Raw genomic sequence first — 17,760 nt, forward strand, 5'->3', positions numbered from 1 at the left:
TGCTGTCCTTCCAAATGTGTTTATCTTGGGTTAAGACAGAGCTGAGTCGCATCACTCACCATGAGAAGCACCATGAGAAGCATCTCTCCAACTTACTGCTGGTCATCACCTAGACCAGTCTTTGCTGAGTGTAGTCATTGAACCTGTCAAGGAACTGCCATCATACTGACCTCTAGTCACATGCCTTTGGTGTGTATACAAAGATATTATGAAGAGAGACTGTGCTGAATGCCTTGAGAATACCCTATAATGGCAGCATTTCTTTGACCTACTAGTCTATTGGCCCTGTCAAAAGAAAAAATGAATTTGCTTTAAGGTGACTTGTACTTGTGAACTTACACTTGAACATTTGCCACTACTGCCCTGCTACTCCAGCAAATATTGATGAGTTGTCAACTCTGCTGCATAAAAGTGGCAAGAAAATAATCTAAAAGAGCACTTCACCAATTTAAGGAAGGAGGTTGTCCAAGCTAGTGCATATGTCTTCTACCCTGGTTACCCTTATATGTCTGAAATCTCAGTTCCTATTTTAAATTTGTTGATGTCATAACCCCCAAGCTATTTCAGATACAGTATACACATTGTGGGAGGGAAGGGGCTGGCCAGGCAGAAGACTCCTCCCCAAGAACTAGCAATAGAAACTGCAAGGATGATACCCATACCCGACTCAGTGACTCTATAGAGCCGCAGAAAACCAGTCTGGGTTATAGCCACCATCCCTCCCCTGAGGTTTAAGAACTGAGGGGCTCCCATCCAACCCAGTTGGGGTTTCCAGCTATGACAATGCTCCCTCTGACCTTCACCCAGATGATTACAGGAGTAGCTGTCTCTGTTTTCTCACCCCATCCAGATGAAACTAACATTTATTTTTCTTTATCAGTGAGTTAAGCAAATAGCTATTCCTCTATGATTATACACATAAATTTATTTTTCTTAAATTTTAAAATTTTAAAGTTTAAAATTTTAAATTTTAAAATTTTAAATTTTAAAATTTTAAACTCCAGTTAGTTAAAACACAATGCAATATTAGTTTCTGGTATACAAATTAGTGATTCAACACTTCCATACAACACCCAGTGCTCATTGTAACCAGTGTACATCTTAATCCCCATCACCTATTTTCAGCCATCCCCCCCCCCACCTACCTCCCTTCTGGTAACCATCCCTTTGTTTCCTATAGTGAAGTGTCTGTTTCTTGGTTTGCCTCTCTCTCTCTCTCTTTTCCCTTTGCTTATTTGTTTTGTTTTTTATTTTTTATTTATTTTTTATTTTTTTTAATTTTTTATTTCTTTTTAGCCTAACAGTATTCATTGTTTTTGCACCACACCCAGTGCTCCATGCAATCCGTGCCCTCTCTAATACCCACCACCTGTTTTGTTTTTTAAATTCTACATATGAGTGAAATCATATGGTATTTGTCTTTCTCTGACTAACAATATTTCACTTAATATAATACTCTCTGGTTCCATCTTTGTCATTGCAAATGGCAGGATTTCATTCTTTTTATGACCAAATACTATTCCACTTTGTTTGTGTGTGCATGCGCGCGCATGCACGCACGCGTGGGTATGCACCACATCTTCTTTATCCATTTATCAACCGATGGACACTGGACTCTTTCCATAATTTGGCTATTGCAGATAATGTTGTTATAAACAGCAAGGTACATATATCCCTTTGAATTACTGTTTTTGTATTCTTTGGGTAAATACCAAGCAGTGCAATTGCCTGGTCCTAAGGTAGTTCTATTTTTAACTTTTTTGGGGAACTGCCATACTGTTTTCCACAGTGGCTGTGCCAGTTTGCATTCCCATCAGTTTGCATGAGGATTCTGCTTTCTCCACATCCTCACTAATACCTGTTGTTTCTTGTGTTGTTGAGTTTAGCATTCTGAAAGGTGTGAGATGATATTTTACTGTAGTTTTGATTTGTGTTTCCCTGATAATGAATGATGTTGAACATCTTTTCATGTGTCTGTTGGCCATGTGGATGTCTTCTTTGGAGGAATGCCTATTGCTTTCGTCTGCCCATTTTTAATTGAATTATTTGTTTGCGGGGGGGGCATTGAGTTGTATAAGTTTGTTATATATTTTGGATACTAGCCCTTTATCAGATATTTCTTTTGCAAATATCTTCTCCTAGTCCATAGGTTGCCTTTTAGTTTTGTTGATGTTTCCATCACTGAGCAGGAGACATATCTAGAAAGAAGTTGTGATGGCTGATGTCAAAGAGGTTACTACCTATGTTCTCCTCTTGGATTTTTATGGTTTCATGTCTAACATTTAGGTCTTTAATCCATTTTGAATTTTTTTGTGTGTTTGGTGTAAGAAAGGGGTCCAGTTTTCTTCTTTTCCATGTAGCTGTCCAGTTTTCCCAACACCATATGTTGAACAGACTTTTTTCCATGAGATATTCATTCCTGCTTTCTTCTAGGGTGGTTGAAAATATAGTTGTAAGCTTATTTCTCAGTTTTCTATTCTGTTACATTGACTTTTGTGTCCTTTTTTGTGCTGGTACCATACTGTTTTGATTACAACAGTTTTGTAATATAATTTAAAGTCTGGAATTGTGATGCCCCAGTTTTGCTTTCTTTTAAGAATGCTTTGGCTACTCAAATTCTTTTGTAGTTCCACACAAATTTAAGGATTGTGAAAGTAATACTTCTGATTAAAGTTTATTGGTGATGAAGGGATAGGAAAGGGAAGGGAAGGGAGGGAAGGAGGAATGAAGGAGAAAAAGAAAAAAGAAAGGAAAGAAAGGAAAAAAGAAGAGAAAAAGAAATGAAAAAAGAAGAGTTGTCCTGAAAGTGCTGGAAACCACTGAGGTCTCCAAGCTCAGCTTCTCCCAGAGTTCAGGTGGCTGTTCTTCCAGTGAGCTGGACTGCCTTTTCTCTCATGGCTCATGGAAGGACAAAAGAAGTCAGGGAATGGTCCAGTGCTGCTGTCCATGTATGGTCCAGCAAAAGGGCGGGCATACAACTCCTGCAGGGAGAGGTTCTCAGTCCTTCTTCCTCCTCAGACTTCCTTAGCTATATCCCTGAACTAAGTCTCAGTTGCCTGCCTCTAGTTTAGCTCTGTAGGCCTATTTCTACCTCTCACCCCATTTCCACTGACCCTAGCAAGAAGCATTTGCTCTCAGGGCTGTCTGGCTGCATTTTATTATTTTATGTTGCTAAAGAATGCTCACAGCAACAGAATAAGACATTCCAATCAAGCAAAAGATAAAAATTTATGGAACCTATGATCCTTCCTTTGATCAACTGATGTGCCACTTGTCAATTTGAATTTCAGAGAAAATACTTCTCTCCCTAAATAGAGATGTAATAACCTTTGTGTTTGCAAAGCCACAAATCTTCCTGATCAAAGTTCCATTTAAAATCATTACAAATAGGTAACTAATCTCTGCCTTCAACAAAGAGGGGCTCCATTCCATTTTTTCAGCAGCTTATTGCATAAATATTATTTTTGCCATCATTCTTCAATGCATGGGTGAGATCTCCAGTGGACAGAGATACTGATAAATGAGCCTCAGGGCAATCACCAATCTTAAAAAGAGTAGTTTAGGGGCACCTGGATGGCTCAGTGGGTTAAGCCGCTGCCTTCGGCTCAGGTCATGATCTCAGGGTCTTGGGATCGAGTCCCGCAATGGGCTCTCTGCTCGGCGGGGAGCCTGCTTCCTCCTCTCTCTCTCTCTGCCTGTCTCTATGGCTACTTCTTATCTCTCTCTGTGTCAAATAAATAAACAAAATCTTTAAAAAAAAAAAAGAGTAGTTTAACAAGTAGTCCCTTAACAAGGAGTTATGAGGACTAAAGTCATTTTCAGAGGCAGCTCCTAGGAAAGGCTCCTCTGTAAGAATTCTTCAAGAAAACACTGACCCGTTTCATAACTATGACTCTCATGCTCTCAGGAGACAAGTATAATGCCTATATGTTGAATCCAGTTGAATCCAATTCCATCAGTTTTCTCTCTATTCCAGCAAATTACATCTGAAGTTTGCAAATAGCACAATACATAGTGGTGGGCTTTGCAAGGCAAGAGAACATATGCTACTTAATCTGATCATATGGTAAGCACTGAAGTTAACCTTCCTAACTGTTTAAAGAACCAACTCCAGCAATGTGAGGGACTTAGTCAAGACTTCCAGGTTAATTAGCAGAAAGGTCAGCACTAGAATTCAGATTTCTTTAACCCAAGACTTAGACTTTTCAGGAGAGAGATAGTAAAGGAAGTTGGAAGAACTATGGAGTTGGATCTTGGATTCTAATCCTAGCTCTCCTTCCTACAAAATATGTGGCCTTGGGCTGTCATCCAAGCAGTCTGAGTTCTAGTCTTTTTGTCTATAAAATAAAAGTGTTGCAGACTCTCAAGATGGTGGTGAGAATGGGAAATGATGCTACAGTGTCCTTGGCAGGGATTAGTTGCTACCGTAACACCACAATGTTTCCACTTACCTTGGTCTTCCTCACTGTGCAAGTGTTTTCCAAAGCACATCCCACAAAACATATGTGCCAGAAAATGTTCTCTGAAAGAGGGTTTCATTGTTAAGTTTTTGGGGACCCTGCTTACTTTATCGCCCTATTTGAAATTAATATTTTAAGAGTTCCACTGGGATTTAATCTCCATGGGGGAAGGAAACATACCTCTCTTGCTTTACACTATCTTCCCAGGGCCTCATATAAAGCCTGATACACTGTAAGCATCCAATATAAATGGTTAATGAGTTAAGAAGTAAATGAACGACAGCATAAGAAGTTCTGCTTCAGGAAAAACAAAAAACAAAAAACAAAAAAAAACCCTATTTAACTTTGTGGAACCCAGCCTTTCTAAAGCTTGTATCAGGGCCCATTTTTCTCTACCTGTAAACTGCCTTCCTGAGAAATACTATTCTAAAGGAGTTAATGCATTCTCAGCCCCTCTCTGGCTATGGTTAGTCTGCTACCAGAGAGATGAGGTTAGATAGAACCCAACAGGTTTTCCATTTTTACCACTGCCAATTTTATAGAAAGTCCAGAGAGGCTTTTCCCATACCTAGAGATATAGCTCACTGACTTTCTCCATCCACCAATTAACTGAGAAAATGCAAATACTAATTTCACTGTTAGTCTATAAGAAGAAATAATTAGGAAAGTCGCACAATGCGAATCTGCAAGGTATTCCAAAAAGACATAAGTATTTCTTCTTAGAGGTACAAATAAATTAACCAAGTCCCAATCCCCGCCATTAGAATGATGTCAAGTCTTAATATTTAGATTTCTCCCTAGGATGGGGGGTAAAAAAAAAAAAAAAAAAAAGGATGTCATTTCTACAATCACAAAGACATTCCAAATGAGGTCATTTTATTTGTACAAAAGCCTTTGTAAACATGACCCTTGCCAAGGGAAAGCTCTCAGCAGTGATGGCAGGAGAGGTATTGGTCCCCAGGATTCATAGCCTTGACTCTTCCTCATGGGTACCTTACAGCATGACTGAAGAACACATACAACCTTGAAGCTGTTAGCTGAGGGGGTAAGAGTTTCTTTCTCTTACACATCACTAATCATCTTAGTCAGCTGAGGCTGCCTCAACAACATACCACAAACTGAGTGGCCTTAAAACAGAAACTTAACTTCTTCCAGTTCTGGAGGCTAGAAGCTCCAGTGAAGGTGCTGGCTGATTCAGCTTCTCATGAGAGCACACTTCCTGGCTTGCAGAGGACCACCTTCTTGTATTGTCCTCACATGGTAAAGACAGCTCTAATCATTCTTCCTCCTCTTTTTTAAGATTTTATTTACTTATTTGCAAGAGAGAGAGAATACAAGCCAGGGGAAGGGGCAGCAGAAAAGGGAGGCAGACTCCCTGCTCAGCAGGGAGCCCAGTGTGCGGTTTGATCGCAGGACCCCAGGATCATGACCTGAGCCAAAGGCAGACGCTTAACTGAGCCACCCAACCACTCTCATTCTTCCTTCTCCTGTAAGGGTGCCTGTCCTATTGGATTAGCGTCCCACTCCCATGAACTCTTTTTACTTTTATCATCACTCTACAAGACTTGTCTCTAAATTTAGTCACAGTGGAGCTAGGGCTTCAGCATATGAATTTGGGGGAGATATAAACAGTCAGTCCAGAACACTAACCTTGTGCTGGAATGAGCATTACCAGCAAAGACCCACAATGCCAATTGTCTTGCAGTTGTGAGAGAGCCTGAGGTTGAATGGACTTGCATAAACTAGCTATAGGTAGTGCACAGCTGAGCTCAGCAATGAGTCAGGAGGACATTTCATACCACTAGCCCATAGCTGACACACCTGATCCCAAGGGCTGCATTAAACTTGAGGAAAAAACAGGAATAAAAAATGCACCTCCAGACAATCCCAACATCCACTGACAAAGTGTGGTCTAAAAATACAATGGAATATTATTCAGCCTTAAAAAGAAAGGAAATTCTGGGGCACCTGGGTGGCTCAGTGGGTTAAAGCCTCTGTCTTCAGCTCAGGACATGATCCCAGGACCAGGGTCCTGGGATCGAGCCCCACATCGGGCTCTCTGCTCAGCAGGAAGCCTGCTTCCTCCTCTCTCTCTCTCTGCCTGTCTCTCTGCCTACTTGTGATCTCTGTCTGTCAAATAAATAAAATCTTAAAAAAAAAAAGGAAAGGAAATTCTGACATATGTTACAAATGGATGAACCTTGAGGACATTATGCTCAGTGAACAAAGCCAGTCTCAAAAGACAAACACTTATATGAGGTACCTAGAGTAATACAATTCATAGAAATGGAGAGTAGAAGAGCAGTTACCAGCGGCTTGAGGAAGGGGTGGGTGGAGAGGTATTGTTTAATCACCACAAAGTTGCAGTTTTGCAGAATAAAGTTCTAGATACAGATGGTGGTGACGTTTGCATGACAGTGTGACTATACTTAGCAGTACTGAATTATACACTTAAAAATGATGAAGATGATAAATTTTATGTTATGTGTATTGTACATTACTTTTTGGAAATAGCGCCAGCTATTATTAAAACAAACAAACAAAACTTTAATGAAGCTATGGATAGCTTTATACAGTCTCCTTAAGATTCCAAGGTGATTTCCTTTCCCATCCCGCCACCCAAGCAGGGATAACCATTATAAATGCTGTCTCTATTCAACAGACTTAGAGCTGCTGGCACTTTGGGGAAGTAGGAATATTTCTAAAGTGGTGACTTCTATTTAAGCCTGGAATTAACTCTCCTAATGGATAAGGGCTGTGTTAAGGCAGCGGGGTTGTGGAAAGCTCTTTAGCATTTCATACCTTACCCTCTACCTTCAACAGCACCTGGCATTGGCTCTAGATATGAAAGCATCACCCCTTGGCAGAGCTTTACAAGGACTGGCATCCTTTCACAATTCTTGCTTTACAAAATGTTTTTTTAAAACACCTCTGCCCATAAAGGCAATACAAACAAGTTGCCTGTGAGTCATAAAACTATAGAACACACACTAAGTCCATGTAATAATCTTTATGTAATTTGCTCCTTAGTCATTGTCTAGCCCATTAAGTAAATATGCAGCATGCATTTCTTTGAAAATAAAGCCCTCTATAAAAACAAGCATTGTAAACACACAGAGCAATAAAGAGTTCCACAACAAGTTTCACCAAAAGGAACTTTTAAAAGATAAAAATAGATTTGTTTTGAAGTCATTCAAGGTGAAATATCAAACAGGATTTCCCCCAAGACAACTCTGGGCATTAACTGCTTTTAAAATTACATCAGAAAAAAAGTCACGATGACCTATCTGAGCAGTAGGCACAAATGCACAAGTGTCTCAGCAGAGGTCAACTTTGCACAAAAACAGCAATAAGACCCAACAGGTAGAACATAGAGTTCAACCATTTGGCTTCCTTTCCTAAGCCTGACCTTGGCCACCCTTGCCTCATTTCCACACAATAAGTCTGTCCCCAACACTGCCCTGCAGAGAAAGAGGCTCACAAGAAGGGCATGTGTTCTCTTCTCAGCACTGTACACAATAGAAAAGTTGGGAAATTTTTATTGCTTGCAAGGGATGGAGACAAAAGTTAATGTTGCTTCATACCTAATCTAACATGATTTATTCAGTTCTTCTCCTTATAAATAAAATGGAGAGAGTTGAACTTCACAGAGCAAAGTAGGATTCTATTAGAAAGGTCCAAGAATAATTTGGGAAAAATAGGCATCATCACCTACATAATACACACACGAACACTCATATACACGTTCACACTCTCTCATATACACACACACACACACACACTCACTTAAACATATACTTATATGCATACATTCATGCATGCCCAACTTCACACATACATACACTCTCATATGCTTACAAACACACTCACGCACTCATCCTCATTCTCAGATACACAGCAAAGGGTTGGTGAGCTCAAGACTCAAGCACTAGCCCTCCTGCCCACAGAGCCCGGGGCAAACCATAACTGACCATGACACCTACATTTACCTTAAAGCTCAGACTTACCTCTCAGCCCTTCCCAGCCCTTCAAGCAGCAAAATTCTTCCATCCAGTTGGCTCTCTGATCTAAATTTCTTCATTCTTAAATCCAGAAATCTTGAAAGGTCAAATCAAGCACAAGTGGAGATTCATATCAATGGACTATTAATCATTTTTTGCCTATTTGTGTAAAGGAGAAAAGATATATTACTATATAGGATATCTTGTAAAGTTACTTAAATATCAACCTGATTTTTTTTCCTATGGCTTATTATTTAATGATGACATCACCTTGAAATGTCTCCAAAAGTGTGTGTGAGAGAATAATGTTCTACTAGAGGCTCTGATCTGGGACATGGACTTTTATGGGTCAATCCAGATGTTGTGTCCCTTGTCTGTAGAGTTTGATGAGCTGCATGGACATGCCATCTGAATCCTGAATGCAGAAATGAAATGGCATGACTAATATACTCCAGGGATCTGCTCAGCTTCCTAAATCTCTCCTTCCTTAAAGAAGAAAGGAAACCACTTTATTTCCATTTTATTAAGTTTATTGAACAGAATTAATATTGTTGAATTAAGCTTAAAAAATATGAGCAGCTATCCTTCTGCTCAAATTTATCCTCGGAATGTGTGTGAGAGCAGTGGGGTGGGGGTGGATGAGCATGTATGTGTTTTTCGAGGAAAGAGAAGGGAGAACAGGAATTTTCTGGTTGAGTCAGTTTCACAGAAATAAAAATACAGGTATATGTGTTCAGCCTCCACCACCATCTTCTTCAAGCCTCAGGGGCTACATGGTCTTTCTGTCCAGTAAGTGATGACTTCAAACAAATGGTTAGCAAGGCTAAGGGCCTAGGTAAGACAAAGACTCATGTGAGAAAATCAGAACTTTCCAATGAATCATTTTTTTACCAAATAGTTTAAGATGCATGACCAATAAGTCCTTTTTCCACTATGTCCCAGAACCAAGACCCACCCCAATGTTATCCTTTATGTGTGTCAGAGTTCTGGGATGTCTTGCTCCTCTTGCCAGTTCATCACCAGAAACAGAAAGGGCAGATGCCCAGAGAAGAGGAGCAGCGACTCCTAGTCACATTTGCAAAGTTAAGTGGACCAGAGATAATAGGGATTGTGTGACCTCAGGAGAGAAGGGTAAGCTTCCTTTTCCTACAGTGCGCTCCCAATCCCTCCCCTCTCACTTCAGAGAGGGAGCCAAGATTATCCTACTACCTGCAGTGGCCACCAGTCATATCTATGCCTTGCCGATGTCACTGCTAGCCTTGCACGTGAGTAAACAGACCGCACCCTTCAATAAATAAAATATAAAGAAAAGAGAGGTATATATCAAATGTAATTTAAAGTATACTAGTTTAAAGTCAAATACAGGAGGAATTGGTAAAATACACCAGGATCGGGGTGCCTGGGTGGCTCAGTGGGTTAAAGCCTCTGCCTTCAGCTCAGGTAATGATCCCAGGGTCCTGGGATCGAGCCCCACATTGAACTCTCTGCTCAGTGGGGAGCCTGCTTCCCCTCCTCTCTCTCTCTGCTTGCCTCTCTTCCTACTTGTGATCTCTCTGTCGGTCAAGTAAATAAATAAAATCTTAAAAAAAAAAAAAAATACACCAGGATGTTGGGTTTCACAACACACATAACTGTTGGGCCCAGGCCCTGCCAACCCTCTTATTTGAGCAAACTCTAGTCTCCACTCATCTTTCAAGACTGGGCTGGCTCAGGAGTAACCTTCACAGTGAATCCTTCCCAAAGAACTCCCCTCACCTGGGCTTCTCCTCAGAACCCTCTGCTTTTGCAGTACTAAATCACATTGTACTGTAACTTGGCCAAGAAGCATCCTTTCCTGGAGTTCAGAACTCTGTGAAAGAAGGAAGAATCTTTAATCTTTTGATCCATGGTTCAGTGCTTGGTACTAGCGACCCTAGGAAAATAAATGATGCTGAACATACACCTGGATCAATCTATCAACAGATATTTATTGAGTATCTGTCTTTAGTCCCCAAAGTGAAAAGACCCCTGTGGAAGTGAAGACTTAGTAGAAGACATGATTGCTTTCACTAAAGAGCTCATATTTTTTTGTTGTTGTTGTTGGAAAAGATACACTTGCATGGCAAAGTGTCTACTATAGACAGATTCTAAAGTAACCAGAGGTCATGAATTTGACTAGTAAGGGAAGCTACATGGAAGACAGGCAAAGGTTTTGGGCATGGGGACTGAGAGGAAAAGTGATAAGGAAAGGAACACAGGAACTGAGAGGATTCTGAACACTAGAGTTGTGAACATAACCACTGAGCAGTCAGTCTGTGTTAAAATACTTGCTGCCCCATTCACTAATCATGTGATCTTCAGGCTCTCTGCCTAATCTTTCTTTGTAAAACTGGGGAAAACACAAATTGTTTTTATGAAGACTGAATGGGACAATGTATGGGCAGCCCCTAGCAGATGCAGTGCAAAAGGGCTCCTCAATATTAACTATTAACATATATCAAGTGGGAATGAGCCCAGCTTGCTTACAAGATATAGACAAGAGCTGTGTGCATGTTGGTATCCACTAAGAAGTGTGCAAACTCTATTTTAGAGAAATATAGCAGACCTGCATTGTGAAGGACTTGGAAAACTGGCAGAAGGATTTGAACATTGTGTGGGGAAAAACAGGAAGGCCCCAAGAGGTTCTCCTAGCCCTGCTGAGAATAAGGAACTGAGCCCCAGACCTGGTCCTGAGTCACCTCACTTCATTCTCCCAGAGTTGAACAAGGGCCTGCCCAGCATACCAACTATCTAATGGGTTTTCCAACAAATCAAATCTTCTGTTGTGCTTTTATTACTGTGTAGAGTTTTGTTTTGTTTCATTCCATTAATAAGGAGTGCCTCGCACAGGGTAAGACAATAAAATCTCTTCTCATCTCTAACTTTGTCAACTCAAGTAACATGACCCTGTGTTCCTCAATTTTCGCATCTTCAAAACATAAATGAAGCCAGTATCTCATCCTAGGGAGGATGGCTATCCATCCAACATACTGGAAACCTTGAGCCAATGGCCCTAGAAGGGCTGAACCTCTCCACATGCTGTCCCTAAGGTCTATGTCATTCTGGATGTTCTTCTTCCCATTTTCATATATCTGACTGTCCTTTACAGAGGAATGGTTTTCTCTTCAAACACCATTGCACATACAGCTATTTTTTCCCTCTCTGTTTCCCATGATATTTCTCATTTGTTCCAAGTTTCCATGCTTCTTTCAAATCATAGAAACTAAGATACAGTCTGTCACTGACTCCCAAAAGGTTTGGTTCAAGTTCCACCAACACTTGTAGGCTGGAGCCACATCATGCCTCCTCACTAGAGCTAATTGTGAAATCTACAAGAGTCTAGGAATTGGTTGAGAAACAGTTGGTAACTTGAAATCACCCACAGTAGGAGTATTTATACCATGACATCAGCATACACTATAAATCATGGCTTGATTTATTGTTTTATTGATTGTCTATACTTAAGAAAGTGATAGAGAAAATACGAATACTGCAGATCAAACTTTAAAATGTGTCTTGTCGGTAGACATTATATTGTGGACAGCATAAAATAATTGAGGAAGCATTCCTCCAGTGTTTGAAAATTACTTTTGGATTCAACAAAGAAGTTGCTCACACTGTGACTTCATTGTTGCACTTTTGTCTCACTTATTACTGGTAAACAAAATGTCAACTAACATTTATATTGGAACCACATTCTGAGAACTAGCCCTGCATCTACTATCACTACCCACAAAACAAAATTCCCTGGGGAGAGATGGCACTTGTTAATTTCATTCCCATGAGAATCAAGCTGGCCAGCCCTCCTCAGCCTGCATACTGAGATAGTTGACCCCTCTCCTAGTTGCAGACCCTACTCTGGTCCTATAATCCATTCTTCAACCTGGCACTTCAACAAGCAAAAATGGCCCCTGAAGATAGCCATTTGTGTATACTACTTACTCCTGTCTCTTTGCTCACAGGCTTTGTAATTTGAGAATTTCCCAACAGTGGGATGCCTCAGAGATTGTGAAATAAATAGGAGCACATCTTAAGCAAGTCATATATAAATATGGGAAGGAAAATAACAATCCCTCAGGCTGGGCATTAACACATATTTAGAACAAACTATAAAGAAACTTGACTTGGCCTCATTTTTCCACATATTCTGTTTTTGCATTTTGGAAAATTTACAGCTGGGTAAAAAACTATTCTTGCAAACTAATTGCACCTGCAATCAGCTAATTGGAGGGGCAAGGATCCAGCTGTGCTTGCAATTAGATAATTGCTGTTGTAATTCCTTGACTAAGAACAATGATCATTTTTAGATAGGACTTACAGGTTTCCAAGTAGTTTATAGGCATCATGTAGTTATTTTTCCTAATAACTTTACACACCATACACCTGTTACAATGGTGAATCGAGAAGAGAGACCACAAGGCCAAAGCAGAAGCTCTCTGATTAGCATTGGAGAGAAACCATGCAACCCCAAACACACAAATAGAACCATATCACTCATGTGTTTAAAACTAGCAAAAGCCCCTGGGATCTACCAAATACAAATCCACATTCTTTAGTAAGACATACAGGCTTTCCTTCACTGGACTCCATCTATTCCACCTGTGTCATTCCTACGCTTTCTCACCTTTATAAAAGCACCCTGGGCTCTAGATACACAGCTGTGTACCATTCCCTGTGCACAACATATTCCAAGGGACCACCACATATGTGCAAGTGATCTTCTGCTAAATGCCCTTCTTCATTCTTTCTCAGAAAATATCCACTTAAATGAGCTCAGCTGTCACCACTCTTGAGTAGGTTTCCCTTAATGCCACCAGGTAAAGTTGATCAGTACAGCTCTGCACTCCAAGGCAAAATTGTTTCCTGTATTATAACTGAGTTATCCCTATTTAATTTTGTCTTTGCAATTAGGTTTTATTATGATCTTGCCCAGGGTAGGAATGGTTTCTCCTTCATCTTCGTATCTTCCTCCACCCCTGAGAAACAGATACAGGTTCAACAATGTCTATGGGATAAAAAAAATTAAGTTGGCCTGTCTAAGGAAGGCTGTGGGCAGTCCTAGTCTCTGATGAAGGAACTAGAATGGCTGAAAAGGAAATCTCAGGCCTCATGGTGGAAAAGGATGGGGTCTGATAAAAGTGTGTGAGGGACCTCACGTTAACACAGCCCTGTTGCACAGACTCAAAGGATGAGCCATCTGAAGGAAAGTCTCCCTCTGTGAGAGACAGGAGGAGCTCTCCCTCCACCATATGGGCAAAGTAAGGTATGATTTCACATCCTGGACGGCCTCCTTATGCCACTTAACTTATCTTTACATTTGATGGTAACATAACTGCCAACTAAAGATGGTTTTTCTATCCAAAAGTGGCTTGATATATTTTCCCATGAACAAAAGTGTTGGCCCAATCAACCAAGCCAGTGTCAACCTCCCCAGGCATAAAGTCCAATCCATTTCACTCCTGAATTCTTCCTTTGTCCATCACCTCCTCTTTGTCTTCACTGGCACTGCCTCAGTGTTGGTCCTTCTCATCACTCACCTGGGTCACTACAACCACCTCCACTTATCTCTCTGGCACCATTCCTGAACTTAATCCAAAGCTTCAGCTTGCTCCCCACCTCATATAGTATAAAGTCAAAATCCCTTAAAGACTCTATGACCCATCTTCTGTCTAAATCTTCACTGTCCAATATGGCAGCCACTAGCTGCCTGGGACTATTTAAATTTAAATTTGAACTAAACAATATTACATGATGGATTCCTGTCTCACGTTGAGCTCTTTTATCCATTTTGAGACAGGAATCCATCAGAATCCTGGAGGAGAACATAGGCAGTAACCTCTTCGATATCAGCCACAGCAACTTCTTTCAAGATACGTCTCCAAAGGCAAAGGAAACAAAAGCCAAAATAAACTTTTGGGACTTCATCAAAATCAAAAGCTTCTGCACAGCAAAGGAAACAGTCAAAAAAACAAAGAGGCAACCCACGGAATGGGAGAAGATATTTGCAAATGACAGTACAGACAAAAGGTTGATATCCAGGATCTATAAAGAACTCCTCAAACTCAACACACACAAAACAGGCAATCATATCAAAAAATGGGCAGAAGATATGAACAGACACTTCTCCAATCAAGACATACAAATGGCTATCAGGCACATGAAAAATGTTCATCATCACTAGCCATCAGGGACATTCAAATTAAAACCACATTGAGAAAACACCTTACACCAGTTAGAATGGCCAAAATTAGCAAGACAGGAAACAACATGTGTTGGGGGGGATGTGGAGAAAGGGGAACCCTCTTCCACTGTTGGTGGGAATGCAAGTTGGTGCAGCCTCTTTGGAGAACAGTGTGGAGATTCCTCAAGAAATTAAAAATAGAACTTCCCTATGACCCTGCCATTGCACTCCTGGGTATTTACCCCAAAGATACAGATGTCGTGAAAAGAAGGGCCATCTGTACCCCAATGTTTATAGCAGCAATGGCCACGGTCGCCAAACTATGGAAAGAACCAAGATGCCCTTCAACGGACGAATGGATAAGAAAAATGTGGTCCATATACACTATGGAGTATTATGCCTCTATCAGAAAGGATGAATACCCAACTTTTGTAGCAACATGGACGGGACTGAAAGAGATTATGCTGAGTGAAATAAGTCAAGCAGAGAGAGTCAATTATCAAATGGTTTCACTTATTTGTGGAGCATAACAAATAGCATGGAAGACATGGGGAGTTAGAGAGAAGAAGAGAGTTGGGGTAAATTGGAAGGGGAGGTGAATCATGAGAGACTATGGACTCTGAAAAACAATCTGAGGGGTTTGAAGTGGGGGGGTGGGAGGTTAGGGTACCAGGTGGTGGGTATTATAGAGGGCATGGATTGCATGGAGCACTGGGTGTGGTGAAAAAATAATGAATACTGTTATGCTGAAAATAAATAAATTAATATTTAAAAAAAATAAAGTAGAGGATTGCAAAAAAAAAATTACATGAAAACAAAAATTCTCATTAACACTAGCTACATTTTAAGAGCTTAAGAGCTATCTATGTCTTGTAGCTACTATATTGGACAGTGCAATTCTAGAAAATTCTGTGAAATTCACAGAAAATTCTATTGGACTTCCTTCCCCTTCCATCTTCCTCCACAGGTACACATTCATAATAAAATGGGTAGAAAATCAGAATTCCTTCATGCTAATTTGATATGAATTCCTCATCAAGTATATTGATATAAAATAGGTGATGTTGATTATTATTAAATTACTCATAGAAACATTTTGACATTTCTACAGCAATTTTCGCCTGAAAGTCACTGGAACTCCAAATGAAGAGGGCTCAGCACAGGCCTGTCCCTGCTCCAACTCTTGAAACCACTCTTCAGCCACTGAACCTCAATTTGCTCTTTTATTTGCAGCCCATTGTGTATATTACCTGCAAGTTCATTTCTCAGTATTTACTCATACCTAAAAAGCAAACAAAAAGCAATTTGCTTTCTCTCAACTTACAGAACTATTTTAAGAATAACTGAATTATTTTAAATGTCAAAAAGAAAACTGCGTTCTACCACAAGACTGGGTTGACCAGCATTAAGTTAAGTAGTCATAGAATTTTGGAGCTTGAAGGGACCTTGGAAGTCATAAGCCAATAGCCTCATTTTACAGATGAGGCCTCAACACTGAGAGGTTTGCCTGAGGCCAACTGATTAATGCCAGAGCTTGAGAGGAGGCTATGATTTCCTGCCCCAGCCCCAAGTCACTGGAAGCTACAGTGAAGGAGAGTAGGAAAAAAATATTTGCATTGTTCGCTCAACAATTTAAGACTAAAGTATAAAGCTTTGTACTGAGTCAAATACCCTCTTGCCCAGGTCCTTCAAATGCACGTGGCAATTACCAGCATTTAAGACAAACTTGTACACATGTGTGGTTTCCTTTAAAACCAACTGATGCTCACAAGCTTTGGCCTCAGCAGCCTTCCATTAACTTAGCTCAGTTCACGTTGATGACAGGTGACCCTTTCCTATGTGTCAGAAATATGAATGAGCAGTTTACTTGTATGACCTCATTTCATCCTCACCATAATCCCACAGACTGCTACAATTATTACCTCCATTTTGCAGATTAGGAAATGGAGGTTAACAAGTATCATATCAATATCCCCAAGGCCACCCAGTCTATAAGTGGCAGAGCTGATATTCAAACATTGATCTGCCTAATTTGAGCCCTGAACCACCACAGTGTACTGTCAAAGAGTCAATCCTAGAATATTAACCCCCAGTCCCATTCAGGACTCTATTCAACCACCAAAAATTTCTTAAAATTTCTTAAAATTTCTTCTTCCATGTACAATTCACAAGCTCCTTTCACCCACATTTGGGACCCTCAGTTTCTTGATAGACTATTTCTGGTAATGGCATACCACGAGCCTGTTTCATGTCTTATGAAACTATTTAAGTAATCAATTTCAATCATCACCCAAAGAAGAACTCACAGCCCTGATTCAGAGCTGGCTTCGCTAGGCAGCCTATTAGTTAGGATGTCAAAATGTCCACCCAGACAAATGTCACCTACATAAGGAGACTATTCTTGCTGAGATTACTTGAACCTCGTAATTACCAGGGATTTCACAGAAAAAAAACCACTGATATGTTAACTGTGAGCCCTACAAAGCAAAATAAGTCTCCAGTGTATGCCCTCCAGGAACTTACCTCAACAATTAATTTGGAGAAGTTTCCTTGTCTCCCTTCAGTGTCCCTTATGCTCAACTTTAAATATAATAACCAGCATTCAGTAGTTGAATTTTGACAGAACTGGTTTAGCACACTGTCCAGAAGCATGAAGGTTATTCTTTTTAATCATTACATAGTTGTTCTTAACATTAGACAGATATTACACTGAATACTTTCATTAACACAAGGAAACAAGATCCTTCAACAGCAGATCAACAGTCTTGCTAAATATAGTTCCTTTACAGCTATGGGAACCCCCTCTCCCCTTAGAGCCCCTTGGCAATTGAATAAGATCCTATGTCTTTAACAATGTTTCCAAATGACTTTGTATTTCAGGTCATAAAAATGCAAAGTAAATCTGTCTCTAGGGGTCTTGCTGGCTATTTCTGAGTAGACCAATTCCCATAACACTGTTCATTCATTCATTCACTCACTCACTCACTCACTCACTCATTCATTCCTTCATTCAATATCCTTTTGTTGAATCAGCCCACTTCATGGGTACTGAGGACACATACACACACACACACACACACACACACACACACACACACAC

The 17,760-nt window shown here is 40.3% G+C and overlaps 1 long non-coding RNA gene across 2 annotated transcripts in view; it reads right to left on the minus strand.

Moving 5' to 3' along the window:
- LOC116589055 overlaps positions 1-10,308 on the minus strand; it is a 37,176-nt gene extending 26,868 nt beyond the window's left edge. Inside the window, exons 1-2 of one of the 2 annotated variants that reach the window (XR_004285158.1) lie at positions 10,217-10,308; positions 8,468-8,620 (exon numbers count right to left, since the gene is read on the minus strand). This is a non-coding gene — a long non-coding RNA (uncharacterized LOC116589055). Of the gene's footprint in view, positions 1-8,467; positions 8,621-8,731; positions 9,879-10,216 lie in introns of those variants that run through there. The other variant, XR_004285157.1, reaches the window with a different exon arrangement.
- Between the last annotated feature and the right edge of the window lie 7,452 nt (positions 10,309-17,760).

This window comes from Mustela erminea, chromosome 4, assembly GCF_009829155.1.
Source record: "Mustela erminea isolate mMusErm1 chromosome 4, mMusErm1.Pri, whole genome shotgun sequence".
NCBI lineage: Eukaryota > Metazoa > Chordata > Mammalia > Carnivora > Mustelidae > Mustela > Mustela erminea.